Raw genomic sequence first — 19,222 nt, 5'->3', positions numbered from 1 at the left:
CCTCTTAGAACTGCTTTTGCTGCATTCCATTAGTTGTCTTTATTGAATATGAATATTCCATCATTCATTTGTCTTTATTGAATATGAATATTCCATTATTCATTTGTCTCAAGATTATTTTTATTTCTTCTTTGACCCATTAGTTGTTCAGTTGTTGTTCAGTTGAAACATGTTGTTCAATTTCCACATATTTATGAATTTTTCAGCTTTCCTCCAATATTGATTTCTAGTTTGTGGTCAGAAAAGACACTTGATATGATTTTAGTGTTCTTAAATTTGTTAAGACCTGTTTTATGAAAGCCTAACAAATGATCTCTCATAGAGAATGTTCCATGTATGCTTGAGAAAAATATGTATTCTGGTGCTTTTTGGGTAGAATATTTTGTATATGTCTGTTAGGTATATTTGGTCTAAAGTATAGTTTAAGTCCATTATTTATTTAAAAAAAATTTTTTTACATTTTATTTATTTTGAGAGAGATACGGACAGAGAACAAATGGGGGAGGGGCAGAGAGAGGGAGACACAGAATCAGAAGCAGGCTGCAGGCTCCAGTCTTCAAGCTGTCAGCACAGAGCCCGATATGGGGCTCTAACTCACAAACTGTTAGATCATGACCTGAACCTAAGTTGGACGCTCAACCAACTGAGCCACTCAGGTGCCACTCAAGTCCAGGGGACAAGGGGCAGCCCTCTTACTCTACCTTTTGTGGGCTAGTCTTCTAGCCCACAATTTCTATTTTTCTCAGTTACTGCACTCAACATATGTTGTTACCCAGAAACACAAACACAAATGCAAATCCCAATGTAAGAAACTTGAATTTTAAAAACAACTACTTTTATTTTCTTTACATTTAAAGACCCAGGGGATTTATATAGTGTGTCATGCAGACAGCTTTCCAAAAAGCCACTTTAGATATTTGTCTATCTCTTTAAAAATTCTCACTTTAAGCATCTATAAAATTTCTCCTTTCACCCAGTCCCTTTATTGTCTTTATGCTTCCTTTTCAGCTTTGCCCCCTCCACTTTGCCACTCTGCTTGATATCTTACCTCCTATACTCAGCCCTGGCTGTGGAATCTTGTCTACCTTACCAAAGATGTTCCCTAATAGGAAACAGCCTTTTGAAATTCTGGAAAAAAATTCTTTACTTCATGAAACACATAACTATTAGTTTAGAATCTAACTTAACTGCTATATTAGAAGCTCCATGTGAACTAGCATTTTGTTTACTCATTATTCTATATCCATCATCTAACATAGTATAGAGCACATAGTTAAATCCAATTAATATTTATTAAATAAATGAATGTTTAGACTTTCCTAGTGTGCAATGGAAGAAGAGCTATGGAAGGATCATGGCCAGGATAGAATAGGAAAAAAGGGGCAAAGGCAAGGGGAAGGCAAGGGGCTGAGAATACAGTATTGGAAAACCTAAATAGTATCCTTTAGTCAAGCTGGAGAACCTCTATTTTCTGACCCATCCCCTTCTCATCTTCCTGGAGATCCATTCATCAATTGGACTGTGAACATAGCAAGACAAAGAAATCTTCCAGATTCTCAAACATAAGTAGCTTTTTCCTGCTAGGTTCCACTCAATCTTTCACTGATTACTACTGCTGTTGTCTGTCAACATCTTCCTGTGGAAAAAAGTATTTACAGATCCTGATAGGGATTTTCCATCTGAAATCATAAGAATTAAATTTTTTTAATGTTTCTTTATTTTTGAGAGAGAGAGAGAGAGAGAGAGAGAGAGAGAATGAGCAGGGGAGGGGCAGAGGGAGAGGGAGACACAAATTCCAAAGCAGGCTCCAGGCTCTGAGCTGTCAGCACAGAACCCAACACAGGGCTCAAACTCATGAACCACAAGATCACGACTGGAGCTGAAGTCAGACACTTAACTTACTGAGACACCCAGGAGCCCCTGAAATCATAAGAATTAAAAGGGCTTTGCATATTTTCTTTTTTTCCCCAGATAAATGTTTGTTTTATTGAATAACTGATCTGTGTAACTGCTGAGACCACTATGTAGAGACAAAAGAGAATGAGTTTTATTTCTTGGTCTCTTCCTCCTTCGACAGAGTCTTGATGATTTCCTCTTTGGCCTGGAGGTGCTCCTCACTGTGCTTCCATGCTTCCTAGGTATTAGATAGGCAAGCCTCAGCCTGGTCAGCCAGAAGCTTCTTGTGAGCCTTGTCTGCCTTCAGCTTGTGGATGTGTTCCATGAGAATCTGCTTGTTTTTGAACACATTACCCTTCATTTTCAAGTACAGACTGTGATACACGTGACAGTCAATCTTCTTAGATTCACAGTATCTTTCAAGCAGCTGGTGCAGAATTCTCATCCTCTTCATCAGGTTACCTTCTCAGGCATTGGAGCCTGGGCAGTACCTTTTCTCTAACCAATGCTCATATGCCTGCCTTTCTGGTGGGCCAAAGCATTTTTTATGGCACCAAGCCCAGGGATGGGCAGTTACAGTCTTCCAGATGATCAGCCCATCTTGGATCAGTTTCTGGATCTGCTGACAGGAGTTGGCATTGGCGATTTCATTGGTTTCATTGGGGTCCAACCAGACCTCCATTTTGTCACAGCAGAAGACACTGAAGGCAAGCCTCTTCTGAAGTCTGAGCATGCTTGTGGCTGCAGCCACAGTGGCAAACAGAAAGCAAAAGGGCTTTGTATTTCAAGAGAGCCCTTTAGACAGAAAGAGGGCAGATGTTCAAGGCATTTGTGTGTCAAAATGAGTACTCATGGCTTTGTCCTTATTGAGGTCTTTTGAATCTAAGTGCATGGAGAAGGGATTCTGGGTTTTTCTTGTTGGAAAACATATATGGAAATAATTGGTGATATTCAATGTCATCCAAGTGTCAGAAAGAAAAAAAATGAAAAATATTCCATGTATGGAATTCTGTTTTCTAGAGGGCATGGTTTAGTTTTATTTTTTGTTTTTATCTGTTACAAGAAAAGAAGATACATTTTTCTGTGCTTTGACATTTAGTTTGACAAATACAGTAATCAGAATTTAGTTTTCAGTCAATTCAGCTTAATTTGTATCTTAAAAGTCAAAATTGGCTTAGAAAAAGTCATCATTCTCAACATATCCTCAAATAATAAACACAAACATATGGGGAAGCCACCAATAATTTCTTTTTTCAAAATCTTACCCCTTCATTACTACCAGTACCAGTAAGAAATAGAACAAATGACCTAACAGAGAACACAATTTTATGGAGTTGTATCCAGTTTGCGTGGTGAGAAGGGGTAGTTTCCCTGCATTCCCAACTATATACATTCCAGAATTAATTAGTAATAATAGAAGTATTCTCCTGAAACTAACACATATCTTTTAACCAACTTTTCTATGTGAGAAACATGTCTTTCTCTTTCACAATCAGAGCACAAAGTCTTAATACTCAAGCAGTGTCTATTATTATGCTCAAAATAAACCTCATTTAATTTAATGAATATTAAAAAACACTTCTACCTAAATGGGATTAATATGACGTGATATAAGAGGAAGAAAAAGGGGAAAAACTATGGAATATAGGAAGAAATGTACAGCCTGTCAGTTTAACACGTACAGAGAAATAATGGGTTATGTTTGAACCACTGAAGGAATTTGGCGGTTAAATATCTATAGAATATATTAACAGACTAGTCCATGTGATACCTGACCCCAATTCTTCTCAGACATCCTAATACCTCACACAAGCTCTCAGATATTCAAGCATATTCTCTAAATCTTAACTAGCCTCACATATTAGTGGAAGGAAGCACCTGCCTGACTATATGGGGAAAATATTAAGTTAGGGTATATGACATTGCATCATTGCCTACTCCCCCTCATACACAAGTTTGCATTAGGATCAGCCTGTTGTGACATGAAACACTTGGCTGTAATGCATAATAGTGAAAAGACTAAATGTTTCCCAAGTGAAGTTCACATAGCATGACTGTTATTACAAAGCCTAAGCAAATAACTTTGGTAAGTAATATGTCTATGGAATAAATAACTATTGGAAACACATTTCTGGGTTTATTAACTGAGCTAATGGAGTAATATATTATGGCACCTCAGGAATCTAAATTTATTTTAAAACTATATACTGCAGATGGCTAAATGGTGGCCACAAAAAAAGATATGTCTATGTCCCAAACCCTAGAAGCTATGATATTAACTTTTTTGGAAAAAGGGTCTTTGCAAATGTAATTAATGATCTTGAGAAGATACTTTTAGATTATGCAGGTGGGTCTTAAATCCAATAACAAGTGTACTTATAAGAGACACAAAGAGAAGAAATAAATACATAGAGGAAAAGACAATCTGAAGACAGAATCAGTGATGCAGCCACAGTCTAAGAATGCAGACAGCCACCAGAATTTGGAAGAGGCAAAGAACAATTCTCTCCTAGACACCCAGAGAAAGCAGAGCCCTGACAGTGTTTGAACTTATGGTCTGAAGAACTGTAAGAGAATAAATTTCTGTTGTTTTAAACTACCCAGCTTGTGGTGATTTGCTATGGCAGCCCCAGGAAACTCATACAGCCATCTAGATTACTGTGTATTTTAAACTCGTATGGAGAGTGAATTCCATCTATAGAGAAAACCGCTGGACATGTCCTCAGGATATATGACTTCTTAGAATTCAGGTTCCACCCAGAACTAAACGTGTGACCTTGAACAAGAACCTTAGCCTTCCTGTTACTCAATTTCTTTATGTGCAGTTGGTCTAGATGATCTTAAAGCTGCCTTCCAAATCTAAATTCTACATTTCTGTTAATAACTGACAGTAGAAAACTGAATAAGGAGAAACACAGCCAGAATTTTGTTAACAGTCTCACACATACACACCAGATCTCAAATACACATACATATACACACACACATTCTTATAAACAAGCTTTTGAATTTGTGTTATAAGGAGAGAGGGAGAAAAAAACAAGATTAGCTATAATTGCTCTCATTTATATGCCAAATGTTGTTTTATGTAATCCTTATGATAAACTTGCTGTTGTAGCAGTCTGGGTCCAATCAGGAGATAGAAACAGCACAGTGGTTTAAACAGGGGAAGTTAATATAAAGGATAATTAAACTAAGATAAAAGAATAACTGTAAGATCAGAAGAAACTCTGTATAGTATTCCAAAGCTGAGGGAGAGTACCCAAGGAAAGACAAACTTGAAGGAGGATCAGACCTTGTTGGAGAAGATGTGGTTTAGTCACAGGACAGCAGAACAGTTTGCTAATTTGGTCAGCTGGAGTAGGTCTGGAGTTGCCAGGCAAATAGCAGACCATCTTCCAGAGTGCTGGCAGAAAGCAGGCTCTCAGCAACTGGCCAGGGTGTGCAATGGGAGTCTGGTGCCGGCTAGGGCAGAAGCCTTCAGGGTGTGAGGGATGCAGGAGATCTGAAGAAGGAACACTACCTATTATGTATTGCTCTGCCCTTGGTGGCTGCATACAGGCTGCATAAAGCTCTGGGTTCCATGTTGAGAGGCCTGCAGAAAGGATTTCATCATGCAGAGCTGCAAAATCAGAGAAATGGATTTCTGGGTCTGTGACTGGGTCAGGCTCCACCAGATGTCCTCACACCCACAATGCAGATCTGCCCAGCCCACACTAGAAATCCTAAGAAACCATCTTCCTCCTCGGTGTCCTTCTAGTACCCTCTATCAAGAAAATTTAACATTGGCCCCAATTTAATGCTAAAAAAAAAAAAAAGAATTCCTTTATCACACAGCATGTATTAAAGGATGCATATGGAACTGAGAAACAATAAATTGACAACTGACACACTCGAATAATATAATTACACATGGGGACACCAATGTTCAGAGAGGTGAATACAGTCACTAAATCACAGAGCTAGAAATTATAACCAGAGCCATAAATGGTTGATAATTCCTGAAACTAGGCTCTAACCACACCCCAAGATGAAAGTGTGATGAAAATTTCCCACTTAAAGTATTTTATACTTAATTGTACTTCTTGTGATCATATGGTAAAACTTCATCTGATGGGAATTTTGCTGCACCCATTTTGTTAAGAAAAAGAAATCACAAGATCACTCACCCCTATCCTATGCTTTCTACCCTTCCCTTCACCCTCAGGCTGGGATAAATGTCTCCTTCCTTTGTGAAATACCACCCTCTTCTTGGCAAAGACATCTTGGATTTCTTCATAACAAGCATCACACTCTAAATTATAATTATCTGCTACCTATGTGTCCCTTACCCTAAAGCTGCAACCTTCCCAATTGTGGAGACGGAGCCTTACTCATTCATCTTTGTAGCTAGGCCTGTGTCCTGGCTCATACAAGATTTTTAATGTAAGAGAATTGACCTGAATGAAAGAGAACAGATCCATATCAGGGATTCACTCAAATAAGTCATTTCTAGGATATAATTCAGGGTCAAAGACTGCTGATCAAGCGGCTGAAGGACACACCAGTCATTCCCGTGGGACCCTTCATGGCATGGTATATAAGGTCTACCATGTGCAAAGGATCAGAGGTGAATTTCCAAAGCTATGACCTGGAAGGAGGCCCAACATACCTGAAAAGACTACTCCAAACAGGAACAGTAATCAAGGGCAAGATGGCAAGCGACAAAAGAAATAAAACTGGGAGTATGTAGTTGAAAGACTTAAAGTCTGGAAACACAAGGAGAGCTAATACAGAAGAATGTTGTGAGCAGGTTAGAGGGAATAGCCCAGCATGACCCACCTCTGGCACCTTTGCAATACCCTCTCAGGGTATGTTTATGGAGTTGCACTGAATTGATTTAAAAGGTCTGGAATGACACATTCAGCACATCCTCCAATATTATAACAATCTGCTTGGCTCACTGCCTCTGAAGAGCCTCACATTGGTGTCTAAAGTCATTTACACGTTCAGATTTGAGCCTACTCAAAACTGAGCAGGTCAGCTCCACAGCCTTAGGCAAGGTTCTGGGTGAAATCCTCAGCCTTACAGTAAGTATCTCTTTACCCAAGTAGCTTCCTAATATTACTAGGAATTTTTACTCTTTTTTAAAATTGAGATATAATTAACATACAAGTTTCAGGTGTCATATTGGTTTTAGATGTCCAACAATATTATTTGGTGTATCTATATTTTGCTAAATGATCACCACAATGTTTAAGTCCATCACCATACATCATACACACAAATACCATACATACATCACCATACATACATCATTGCAATTTTTTTCTTGTGATGAGACCTTTTAAAATTTACTCTCAGCAACTTTTAAATATATAATACAGTACTCTTTTTTAAAAGTTTATTTGTTTATTTGAGGGGGGTGGTGAAGGGCAGAGAGAGAGAGAGAGAGAGAGAGAGAGAGAATCTCATGCAGGCTCTGCACTGTCAGTGCAGAGCTGAATGTGGGGCTTGAACCCATGAACCATGAGATCATGACCTGAGCTGAAGTTGGATGCTTAACCAACTGAGCCACCCAGATGCCCCCAATATACTACAGTACTCTTAACTATAGTCACTGGGCTACACAGTATATCCTCAGGACTTATGTAGGTCATAACCAGAATTTTGTACCTTTGACCCCCCTTCATCCATTTCACACCCCATCCCCCATCTCTGGCAACCACCAAGCTGTTCTTTGTATCTATGAATTCAAAGGGTATTTTTTGTTTGTTTCCACATATAAGTTAAATCATACAATTTTTGTCTTTCTCAAGGTGACTTCTTTCCCTTAGCACAATGCCTCTCAAGGTCCACCCACATTGCTGCAGATTGCAAGATTCCATTATTTATTTTAAAGCTGAATAATCTTCCATTATATATATATATATATATATATATATATATATGTGTGTGTGTGTGTACACACATACACACACACACACATATATATACACACACCATTTCTTCTTTGTGTACACATACACACACACACACACACCTTTTCTTCTTTGACCATTCATCCACTGATAAACGCTTAGTTAGTTGCCATGTCTTGGCATTATAAATAATGCAGCAATAAACATGGGGGTACATACATCTTTTTGAGTTAGAGTTTTTGTTTCCTTCAACTAAATACCCAGAAATGAAATTACTAGATCTTATGGTAGTTATTTTTAATTTTTTGAAGAACCTCCATATGTTTTCCATAGTGGCTGCACCAATTTACATTCCTACCAACAACGCATGAGGGTTCCCATTTTTCCACATCTTTTTGATAACAGCCATTCTGACAAGTGTGGGGTTCTGATTCACCCATTGTGGTTTTGATTCACATTCCCCTGATGTTGAGCACCTTTTCATATATCCATTGGCCAGGTGCATATCTTCTTTGGAAAAGTCTATCCAGACCCCATGGCCATTTTTTAATTGGATTTTTTTCTATTGAGTTGTAGGAGTTCTTTATATTTTTTGGATATTAACTCCTTGTTTTTTATCTAGGTGCCCTCCTCTCATTCTCCCAGTTCCTTGAAGAAAAAGGACCTTGCCTGTCCCTCTCTCCTCCATTTTCCTTAGAGACTAAAGTTCTAATTCCCACGTGTCTACCCACATGACTTACAGCTATACCTTCCAAAGATTACACTCTTCCTGGATCTGGAACACTCCTCAATTTACTGCCAAATCTCTTCTTTACTTGCAAATCACCTATTGCATTCTGTTGGATTCCTGGTTGTCAAATCCCCACTAGCCAGGACCTTCCTGCTGGGACTTTCCCTTAACTATATGCCAGGCTTCATGCGAGAATATATTTGTGTTCAGTTTTCTAAAGGCTAAATATCTTTTATCCAATCAGTGTATTGACAATTGAGCTCTCGTTAAACTATACTGGCCACATCTTTGTAGAACAAAGTGATTACTGATGTTCAAGATACTACTGAAATACTGAACTACTACTAGAATCATAGATATATGAGAAATAGTATATTACACTGAATTTTCTTTATTTACCAGGTAAATAAATAAAATACTAGGAAGATTTTCAACATAAGGCATAACACAAGATATATCAAATTAATATTAATTTAACCAAGAATCCAACTAATTGTAAGATCTATTATACTCAAATTTTTATTGTCAGTTATCAGTTATAACACCATTCAAAACAAAGTGTATACATGTTTGCATGTATATAAACATACATATCACCACTGTTTTGGTCCCAAATGCAGTTGATAGTTGTGTTTTGTAGGGCACCTGGGTGGCTCAGTTGGTTAAGCATCTGACTTCAGCTCAGGTCATGATCTCAAGTTCATGATTTCAAGCCCTGTGTTGGGCTCCGTGCTGACAGCTCAGAGCCTGGAGCCTGCTTCCAATTCTGTGTCTTCCTCTCTCTCTCTCTCTGCCTCCCCCCACCCCCCACTGGGACTCTGTCTCTCTCTCTCTCTCTCTCTCTCTCTGTCTCTGTCTCTCTCTCAAAATTAAATAAACATTAAAAAAATTAAAAAAGTAATTGTGTTTTGTTTGTTTATTTGTTTTGTTTGGCTCATTCCTCCTTACAAAAATTTGATTTGTAGTACAACAGAATTTTGCGACATTGATTTTTACGATGAAGTAACATAATGAGGATCTAGAAGACATCCACATTCTGCTCACAGGGCTTACAAAACATCTAAATGATCCCAGATTCACGTTTGAGCACAATGAAGTCTCTCATAATTTACTATAGGCTCCATAAATTTTCAAATTTTTATTTTATTTTTTGGCAGATCTAAAATCTGAATAACTGGACTTCTGTTTCCAACCAAGACAGGTAACCAGGACCAGATATACTCTCCATCCTTAGTCAACTAGAAGACCAGTCTAACTATATGGACCAACAGCTTTTAGACATTGAACAACAGATAGCACAAGAAAGTGATCTCTGAGAGATAGGAAAGGAATAAGGTGAGCCATGGGATTTCCCCAGCTCACTGCCAGCACAGCATGTCCAGGCCACAGTGCAGGGAGTCTGAAAACCTTCCTGAGCTAGGAGACAGAGGTAAGAAATTGCAAAGACACAGTGGGTAGAGTTTGCAGGGCAAAATACTGGACAGGAAAAAGTTGCACAAAGAGAGAAGCACTGCAGAGAGGGAGGGGAGAAGGAAAAGGGAAAGAGGGAGAGGTGGGAGGGAAGGAGGGAGAGAGTAAGAGAGAGAGAGAGATGTGGAAATTGGCTAAGGGTTTCCCTTGACTTTTCAGCTGTGTGCTGATGAGCACTTATGTGTAAGGAGACCACATGAAGCAGAAAGAAAGCCACCAGAAAAGATCAGGGAGAACCATCTTCAGAGATCACACAGAGCTGAAAATAGTTCATATTCCCACCAGCCAGAATAGAAAAAAACAAAACACCTCATAATGCAAAACGCATTATGTAGGGTATTCGGAAAAGTATTTCTTCAGCAGTGGGGAATATTCAGCCCTACGTTTAAAGGCTTCTCTGATCTCACTTAACTGAGCTTAAAAGGAACATCTTAAAAGATTAAACTCTTTCCAAGTAACTTAACTGCAACCCAAAGTAAAGCTCAAGAATATTTAAAAGAAAACAAAAATATCAGCCCTCAACAACATAAAATTCATGTCTGGCATCCTATCAAAATTAAAGATATTCAAAGAAGTGGGAAAATATGACCCATAATGAAGGAAAAAAATCAATCAGTAGAAACAGCCTCCAAAATGTCATAGATGAAAGAACTTGTAGAAAACAGACATTAAAGCAGTTATTTTAACTATGTTCCATATGGTCAAAATCTGAATAATAATTACTCTTGGCAATAACACTGCTCATTGAATTTTAAGGTTTGGCCATATATATACACCAAAAGCATGCTTATTTTATTGTTATTATTACAGAAAATTTCAGAGACTGTAGCACCTAAACAGAAGGAGTGTATATGTTGTTTTCTTTTTTTAACAAGAATATGCTTTTCTGAATTGGGTTGACTAGGAAGTTAGTAAACTATTTCTGTCTACTGCACGGGAAAGAAAAATTATATTGCTGCTTGGACTACTTTATCTATTGATTTACGGAACTACCAATGTTAAAGCACATTTGAATCTTTGAGAAAAATTAAAAGCATGAATCATTCAAAAAGACCATCAGTGTAGTGGGATTTCATTAAAAGCCAAGGTTTGAGTATTTAAGAAAAGAGAAAGTCAGATGTCAGAGCATACTGTCATACTTGGCAGATAAGAAACATGTTTGAGGTTATGGTATGTGTTCATAAAAAGATGGCATAGCTTGAATTATAGCCAGCTCAAATGAACCTTAAGGTGAGTATGATGCATGTTTAAGCAAAAATTACATCCACTCCAGATCGAGGGTATTATTCACTTGTTTTCCTGGTTTACAAAATAATCCCCTCCCAGCAGGCCAAATTACCCGAACCTCTTAAAGTGCCCACAAATGGGGCCCAGCCTAGTTCCTTCAGCTAAACTAGAAAGAGCTTGAGGGGAAAATGGGTGGTGTTGGGGTGAGGGCAATCTATGCTATTCATCTTTTTACATATCCAAAAATGCAGGGACAGATAAGACAATGGTGATTTTGTATTGTTGACTTGTCCTCACATGCATCCCCTTCTCCCCATTGATTTCATGAGCTCATCCCAAATCACTCAGAGAACTATAATGAGCTCTGTCACCTTAAGGCAAGTCAGAATTCGTGTTTCTTCTAATTAAGACTCTGAAATATGTGTCCTGATTCTCTTACAGAAGTAGCCCAGACTCAGTAGACAGTCTCTCTAGGTACCAAACCTGACTCCATTATTCACTGGCTGTGTGACCTGAGGCACTGAGCTTCAGCTTCCTCATCTGTAGAATGGAGATGAGAACAGTAGTACCTACTTCACGGGTTTTTGATTAAGAATGAAATGAGATAACTTATGCAGGACACCTCACATTGTAAGGACTTTATAAATGGTAGCATTTTTTACCCATTCAAATATATTTACCGGTATTTCATAACAGGAACACTCCCCCCACCAATAGGACTACTTCTTATTATAGCCTACTCTTCAACAACACACACACACACACACACACACACACACACACACACACACACACACTTTTCTCATTTCTATCTGCTTTTTCTCATACTTTTCCTTTTCTAAAATGTCTCATGTGTCATCACTTGGTTAACCTACACATTTGTTAAATTGGGTCCCACCCGAATCATTAAATTTTAACTGCTCTAATCCTTGTTATAATTCTTTTTCAAACTTCATGAATAATTTTATTCTCAAGTAAAACAAATTTTATCTGATTTTTAATGAAAAATATTTGATATTTTTTCATGCATTGTATCTTACTTCCCCAACTACTTTTTTTATAGATAATTATCTGTCCCATATAGTAGATGTTATACTGCAAGACTCAAGGCAACATTACTGACTTAATGATTAAAGTACTACGAAATTCAAATGACATAAAAAATATTCAATGAGCTCATATGGGAAGACAGTAACTTGAAAATGTTGATGAGATCAAAGCGTTAATTTGTCCTAAGTGACGTACCAAAAAAGAAAGAATTAAGAAATGAAAATATAAGGCATACAGGGTGGCCCCGGCTGGGAGGCGAGTGAAGGTGTTCTGCAGAGTACTTTCCCAACCTGCCCAGGCATGCCCAACTTTGTAAGGCAAAAACTTCAATGGGAGCCTTCCTCCCTAAAGCCTCATGGTGAAACAGCTGTTTGACACATTCAGAAGGAAGGATGTCAGCTCTACATAGGAACACGATGTGAATGGAAGAGACCTGTCATTATACAAACAGTAAGGCACTCTGAACAGACGCAAAAAACAACTCTCATCTCAAAAAACCCAACACTTGTGTCACAGTATTAGAAGTTAGATCCTGGCAAATGGCGTTTGCTGAATGAAACCTTCAAGCCAGACAATGATCTCTTTGGACCTATTACCTTGCATTTGCAATCAGACTGGATCATCTCCCATTTGAGGCTCCCCAAGACTTCAAGCAATTTTTCAGTGCTCCTTTCAGAAAGGCACTCTCTCTAGAGAAATGCAGTATTTATATACAGTGCCTTGGATCTCTAGGAAACACCAGAATTATCAGTGAAGAATATATTAAATGGCTCAAGGGCTACTGTGAAGCATCCTTCCATGGCTTGACAGTAAAACTCCTAGAACCAGTTCCTGTCTCTGTAAGGAGGAGCTCTTTTAGAGTCAATGATAACACACAGAACCTACAAATTCATGCAGGGCACATCCCAAAGTTCTTAAAAAAGAAAAAACCTGGAGATGTCTTCTGTATTGTGGGAATAACAATGATTGATCTTTACCCAAGAGATTCCTGGAATTTTGTCTTTGGGTAGGCCTCTTTGACAGATGGTATGGGGATATTCAGCTTTGCCAGGTATGGCAGTGATTTATATAACTCATGCTATGAAGACAAAGTGAACAAGCCACAGAAAATATCTTCAAGTGACTATTTAGTTTTTGATAACAGTTGTACTCCCGAAGTGACTAGTGTTTCGCTGCATCAGTCCCGGAAGACTTTCACCCGTGATATTGGACACGCATTTGGATTTTGACACTGCCAGTGGCTCGCATGCCTATTGCAAGGCTGCAACCATTTGGAAGGAGCTGACTGGCACTCCCTCAATCTTTGCCTTTATCTCATTATGCAAGTTGCAGTGTACAAAGCACTGGGGAGGTGGATTGATGATGAACCTGCTGACAGCCCTGCAGTTAGTATGAAACACAGTCGCGAGGATAATGGGAATTTACCAAAACCTGTGGATGCCTTTGGGAATGGAAAGAGTGGACAACAAAATGCCTTGCTGTTGTCCAAAAATAATGACCTTCATATACGAGTAATTAAAATAAATACTTGCACATTAAAAAAAAAAGAAATGAAAATATAGTACATTCAGGTTTTTCTCTTCTGCTTCAGAAGTTTGCAAAAGAGGAATAGTAACTTTCTTATAGTATTTTGGTTTTTATCATTAATACTCTTTACTTACCCAGAGATGCATGTTTAAGCAGTTCTTTCATTGCCTGGCCCTACAAGTACATGTAAAAGCTATAATTAGTAAGCAGTTAGCTACCAAACCAAACCAAACAAAACAAAAACAAAAAACTCTGATTTTAGATATGAGGTAAAGACAAAATTATCCCTTGAAACCTAACAAAAAAATCAACAGATGATGAATGATATCAACACTACAGTAGTAACTTACAATGGGACAGGTTTTATAATTTTTTCTTTGTCGAGAAACAAAGCAACCCCCTCCTCCCCATATCCAATTAAGAAGACCACAGTGTTTAGGGGCACCTGGGTGGCTCAGTCGGTTAAGCGGCTCAGGTCGGGGTTCAAGCCCCACATGGGGCTCTGCGCTCATGACAGGGAGCCTGCTTCAGATCCTTTGTCTCCCTTCCTCTGCCCCACCTCCCCCTTCCCTCTCAAAAATTAATAAGTGTTAAAAAAAAAAAAAGAAGAAGAACACAGTGTTTCTTTAATACAACATAACATACATAATTTGAATCGGGTGTTAGAGAAAGCTGTTGCTAAGTCAATCAATGTATCTTATTGTATATTGTAATATCCTAGTCAGAGATAAGGGCATGTTAAAATAAGTCCATTATATTACACAATTCTAAAACTAGGAAACCATGAAGCAATAAATTATCAAATTTTATTCAGTTGTCTCCAGAAAGATACTTTTCTCATCCTCATGGGATGATATATGTCATTGAGGTAGAGATGTTTGCAGACTGAAAAAAAGTGGGTTCTCCACTAATCTAGATTGCTGGACATGTCTCCCAATAATGTGTATGATCTTTGTTCAGTTATGATGCTGGCCAGTCAGCATTCTGATCTCTAATCTGATTTCCTAAATGGATTTGCCCAACACAATGAGAACTGGAAGTAGTGTGACCATGTGGTAGGTTTGCTATTGTGTAAGATTTAGAGTTCTGTGTGTATTCATAATATGATATCTGCTTGAAAATCATTGTCTTATGAATCTAGGTATTATGTATCAACCCTGTGACTCACTTCACCTCTCAGAGAAGTAATAAAATTGTGTCCTGAACTTCAGAGTTTGAGTCCAGTTCCAGAGCCTAGAATGACCCAACAGGATCTGGCCAACCTGCAGGACCCAGCCTCCACCCTAGCAACCACCGTTCCATTCTTGCTTATTAGCTCTTTAAAGACAACACTGCCCTATCTAAAGAGATCACCAGTAAAAGCTGCTAGCAAAGAAGGGTAATGTTCATCAAATTGCAGAGCCGCTTTCTTACTAAGCTCCAGCAGTGCTGAACATATGACTGGCTTTGTTCCCTGAGCCACAATGCTGTTTCTCTCCCTCTGCCAGGAACACCCTTTTCTTCTAATGGCTTGATTGACTTACACTCACCAACTCCAGCAGGTTTTCTTTGACCTACTTTCCCAAGTCCTGCCCCATATTCACACACACACCTTGGTTACAAACTTTTATCAGGTACTTCTTAGAAATAATCTTGCTACTGCATCTGCACACCGTTTTAAAATTATCCATTTACTCGTTTGCTAACTGTAATATTCTTTTTTTTAATTTTTTTTTTCAACATTTATTTATTTTTGGGACAGAGAGAGACAGAGCATGAAAAGGGGAGGGGCAGAGAGAGAGGGAGACACAGAATCGGAAACAGGCTCCAGGCTCTGAGCCATCAGCCCAGAGCCTGACGCGGGGCTCAAACTCACGGACCGCGAGATCGTGACCTGGCTGAAGTCGGACGCTTAACCGACTGCGCCACCCAGGCGCCCCTGCTAACTGTAATATCCTTAAGTGAAATGCAGGCTTTATTCATCTTTAAATTCCTAGCACCTTGCATTGTGCTTAATATCCAGGAAGCCTTCAATACATTTTTGATGAAAAAATGCTTTGTTAATTTATTGTAGTACGAGACAAGAAACTTTTCTACGCAAGTACTTTTATAGAAATTTGAATTACATTTCCCAATAGAGCTCAACCTTCATAATATTTGCATAAAATGACAGTTCTGAACAGGGGGTGATTCTTGGGTCAGCAGATAGTTATATTTCCCAGTAAATATATTTTAAAATGCATATTTTATATGATATTTATATAGTACTTTCTGGGCACCAGGAACTAGTCTAAGTGCTTTATAAATATTAACTTGAATTATCTTCATATCAAACCGAAAAAAGAGGTGCTACCACCCCCCCCCCCAAATTATAGCTGGGGAAATAGAGATACAGAGAAGTTATGTAACTTGGCCAAGATTGCTCAGCCAGTAAGGAGAGGAACCAGGATTTGAATCCAGGCAACCTGGCCCAGAGCCCAAAGCTTTCTCTGCAGGCCTAATAGATTTGCCAGTAAGTCTTCATCCACAAAATGAGTGGGCATGCTTGTATGTAGGGTCCTTGATGTTTAAGTCATTTCCTCCCTTTCCTCCTTGTCTAGCCTTCTTAAACAGATGTCTTCTAAACCTCACACTTTAGACAAGTATTTTATTGAATTACTTTCCTCTAAGGAGCCTAGTCTATTTTACAAAAAGGAAAAATGAAAAACAGAAACAAAAACAGGAGCTCAGTAATCCTCACAAAATCCATTGAGGAATGTACATGTTAAGAAAAGGAAATATTTTTAAATGGATATTTAGTTAGATTCTTACCCCCTTAGGATAAGACTGAATAATGATTTCATTCTGCCCTGAGATTGAAAAAAAAAGTGCTCTTGTAAGTCTTGGAAAGGAAGCAAAAGGATATAAGGGCTCTCTGTGAAAACCTTCTATTTCCATTTTTTTGAAGTTCAAATCCTGTGATGATTAGCTGCAGCTGACCTTGACTCTCATACTGCTTAGGGAGGGATATGCTATCATAGAGATCAGAAATCAAATGAATTAGGCTCTCTCTTCAGCCTAACACTTTAAACTGCAGCTGGAAGAAACCATCTTTAGGCTAGTCATCCCAAAAAAACTTTGCACAGAGGCATCTTTGCCAGAAGGAATAGGGCGTCTGTGCCGACACTGCAGTAGAGTTATAAAGGAGAAAAGCAGAGAAAAGAAACCTGCCAGGACTAATTGAAAACTGTGCAATAAAATGAATGTTATCAATTAAATTGTTGTGTTCTTAAAAGGATCAATAGGGGTTAAAGAAAAGATGTTTTACCACTGTTTAGAAAATTGATCAAAAAAAATCCTCAAGAGATTAATTTAGAAAATTGTGTTTTTAGCAAGCAAATGTGTAAGGGCCAAATTGTGTGGCCAAATAAGTGCTTGCTCTGTCTCTTGGAAAATAAGGAACTCTTATTACAAAAGAAGATTGAGAGGGACTTATGCTTTGCAAAGTTGGGATTTTAAGGACAAAATTTACCCTCTAATCAAAAAAAGAGTGGAATATACACAATGTTTTTCAAAAGACTAGACCGCAGGCAAGAAAATACAGTGACCATGAGAGATAGGAAATAAATGAGATTAACCTTATGACTGCCCCAGTTTACTGCCTTGAAAAATATTCCAGGTGATGCAGCAGGGAGGGGAAAACCAAATGGAGACAGGCAACTTTCTATTTTGGGGAGACCAAGGTAGTTTGTTCTCAGAAGAGAGTATTAAAGAGTAGAGAGATACACAAAAAGAGATTTCTAGATACTGGCAAATGATCCCCTAAAGTATTCAGTTGAGTGTTGTTCACTGCATGAATATGAGGAAATTACTCTAGCCTAGAGAAAGAATTACCCAAAAGGATTAAAGGGAACAGTACATGTGGCTCATAGCAGATCAAAAATTATGTTTTCTCATAGCAGCCAGATTGGAAATTCTCATAATTGACAGGACACTGTATAGAGTACTGAAATAGGTCTTATTTCAGTAGTGGTAAATAACTAGACTTGGAATAAACATGCTCTTGTTCCACATAACAAATCTGAAAAGCAAGGCCTGAGAGGATCAAATGGCTCACAAGTAATTTAACTGTGTCACAGAATAAATCTAAATAATATTTGTAAGAATACAAAAGTATCTAGACAAGATAAATTCGATGCTTGAGAACCAATAAAAAAATTACTAATCATGTAAAGAAGCAAGAAAATAGAAACCATCATGAGAAAAAAAAATTAATCAACCAAAACTGATCCAGAACTGATATCGATGTTCAAATTGTTAGACAAGAATATTAAAAGTTGTTACGACTACATTCCATATATTTAAAATTAAGAAGAAATATGGACAGTGTTTTTGTAAAAAGACCCAAATCAAACTTTTGGAGAAGAAAACTATAATGTGTGAGATGAATAATACACTGGATGGGATTAAGGGCAGATTAAACATTATAGAAAAAAGTCAGTGACCTTGAAGATGTGGCAATAAAAACTAACCAAAATGAACATAGAACAAGGAATTTTTTTTAAATGTTCAAAGTATCAGTGAGTGTGGGACAATTTCAGTCAAAATCCCTGAATGAAACAAAAGCAGAGGGAAAAGAAAAAGTATTTGAAAAATGTCTAAAATGTTCCCAAATTTGTTGCAAACTATAAATCCACATATCCAAGAAGCTCAATCAACTCTAAGTACAAGATATATGAAGCAAGCTACACCAAGGCTCACATCATAATCACATTGCTCAAAGCCTGTGATAAAAGGAAAATCTTAAAAGCAGCCAGAGAATAGACACATTACCTATAGAGTCACAAATGTAAAGATAATATCAACTTCTTATCAGAAACAATTAAAATAGAGCAACATCTTTAAAAAACTAAAATACAATAAAAAGTCCCTAATAACCCAGGATCCTATGCCCAGAATCCAATAGAAAGACAAAATGAAGTCCTCTTCAGAACTACAAAAGGTGAAAGAATTCGTTATTAGCTTCCATCTTAAGGAATACAAAGAGAATATCAAGTTAAATCCAACATAGGCAGAATAAAGGCAATAATAAATTTAGAGTGAAAAAACAAATGAAATAGAAAACAAAAACCAATAGAGAATATCAGTGAAACCAAAAGCTGGTCTTTGAGAAAATCAAAATTAGTAAAATTAATAAACCTTTAGCCTGACTGATGAAAAAAAGACAGTAGACATGATTATCAATATCAGGATCAATAAAGTATTACTAAGGATAGACTCTATAGATATTAAAATGATGATGTGTGAGCATTAATATTGAAATGACATAAGCAACTTTATACCAATAAAATCTACAACTTAGATGAAACTAACAAATTCTTTGAATGAACAAACTATCAATGCTCAACCAAGAAGTGAAAAATAACACAAATAATCACATATCTTTTAAGGTAGTTGAATGTAT

At 37.7% G+C, this 19,222-nt stretch overlaps 2 pseudogenes across 1 annotated transcript in view; one reads left to right on the top strand and one right to left on the bottom strand.

Moving 5' to 3' along the window:
- The window catches only part of LOC147581023 (archaemetzincin-2 pseudogene), a 28,726-nt pseudogene extending 13,240 nt beyond the window's left edge, over positions 1–15,486 (top strand). Inside the window, exons 2-3 of the transcript XR_015251318.1 lie at positions 9,684–9,727; positions 12,287–15,486. The product of XR_015251318.1 is annotated as an archaemetzincin-2 pseudogene (transcript). The remainder of the gene's footprint in view (positions 1–9,683; positions 9,728–12,286) is intronic.
- LOC147581024 (large ribosomal subunit protein eL19 pseudogene) lies at positions 1,738–7,781 on the bottom strand (annotated as a pseudogene).
- Positions 15,487–19,222: the final 3,736 nt, after the last annotated feature.

This window comes from Puma concolor, chromosome B2 (genome assembly GCF_028749965.1).
Source record: "Puma concolor isolate L17-30 chromosome B2, mPumCon1.1.hap2, whole genome shotgun sequence".
Lineage (NCBI taxonomy): Eukaryota > Metazoa > Chordata > Mammalia > Carnivora > Felidae > Puma > Puma concolor.
Note: the sequence above shows the minus strand (reverse complement) of the source record. Positions and strands in the feature narration are given on the sequence as shown.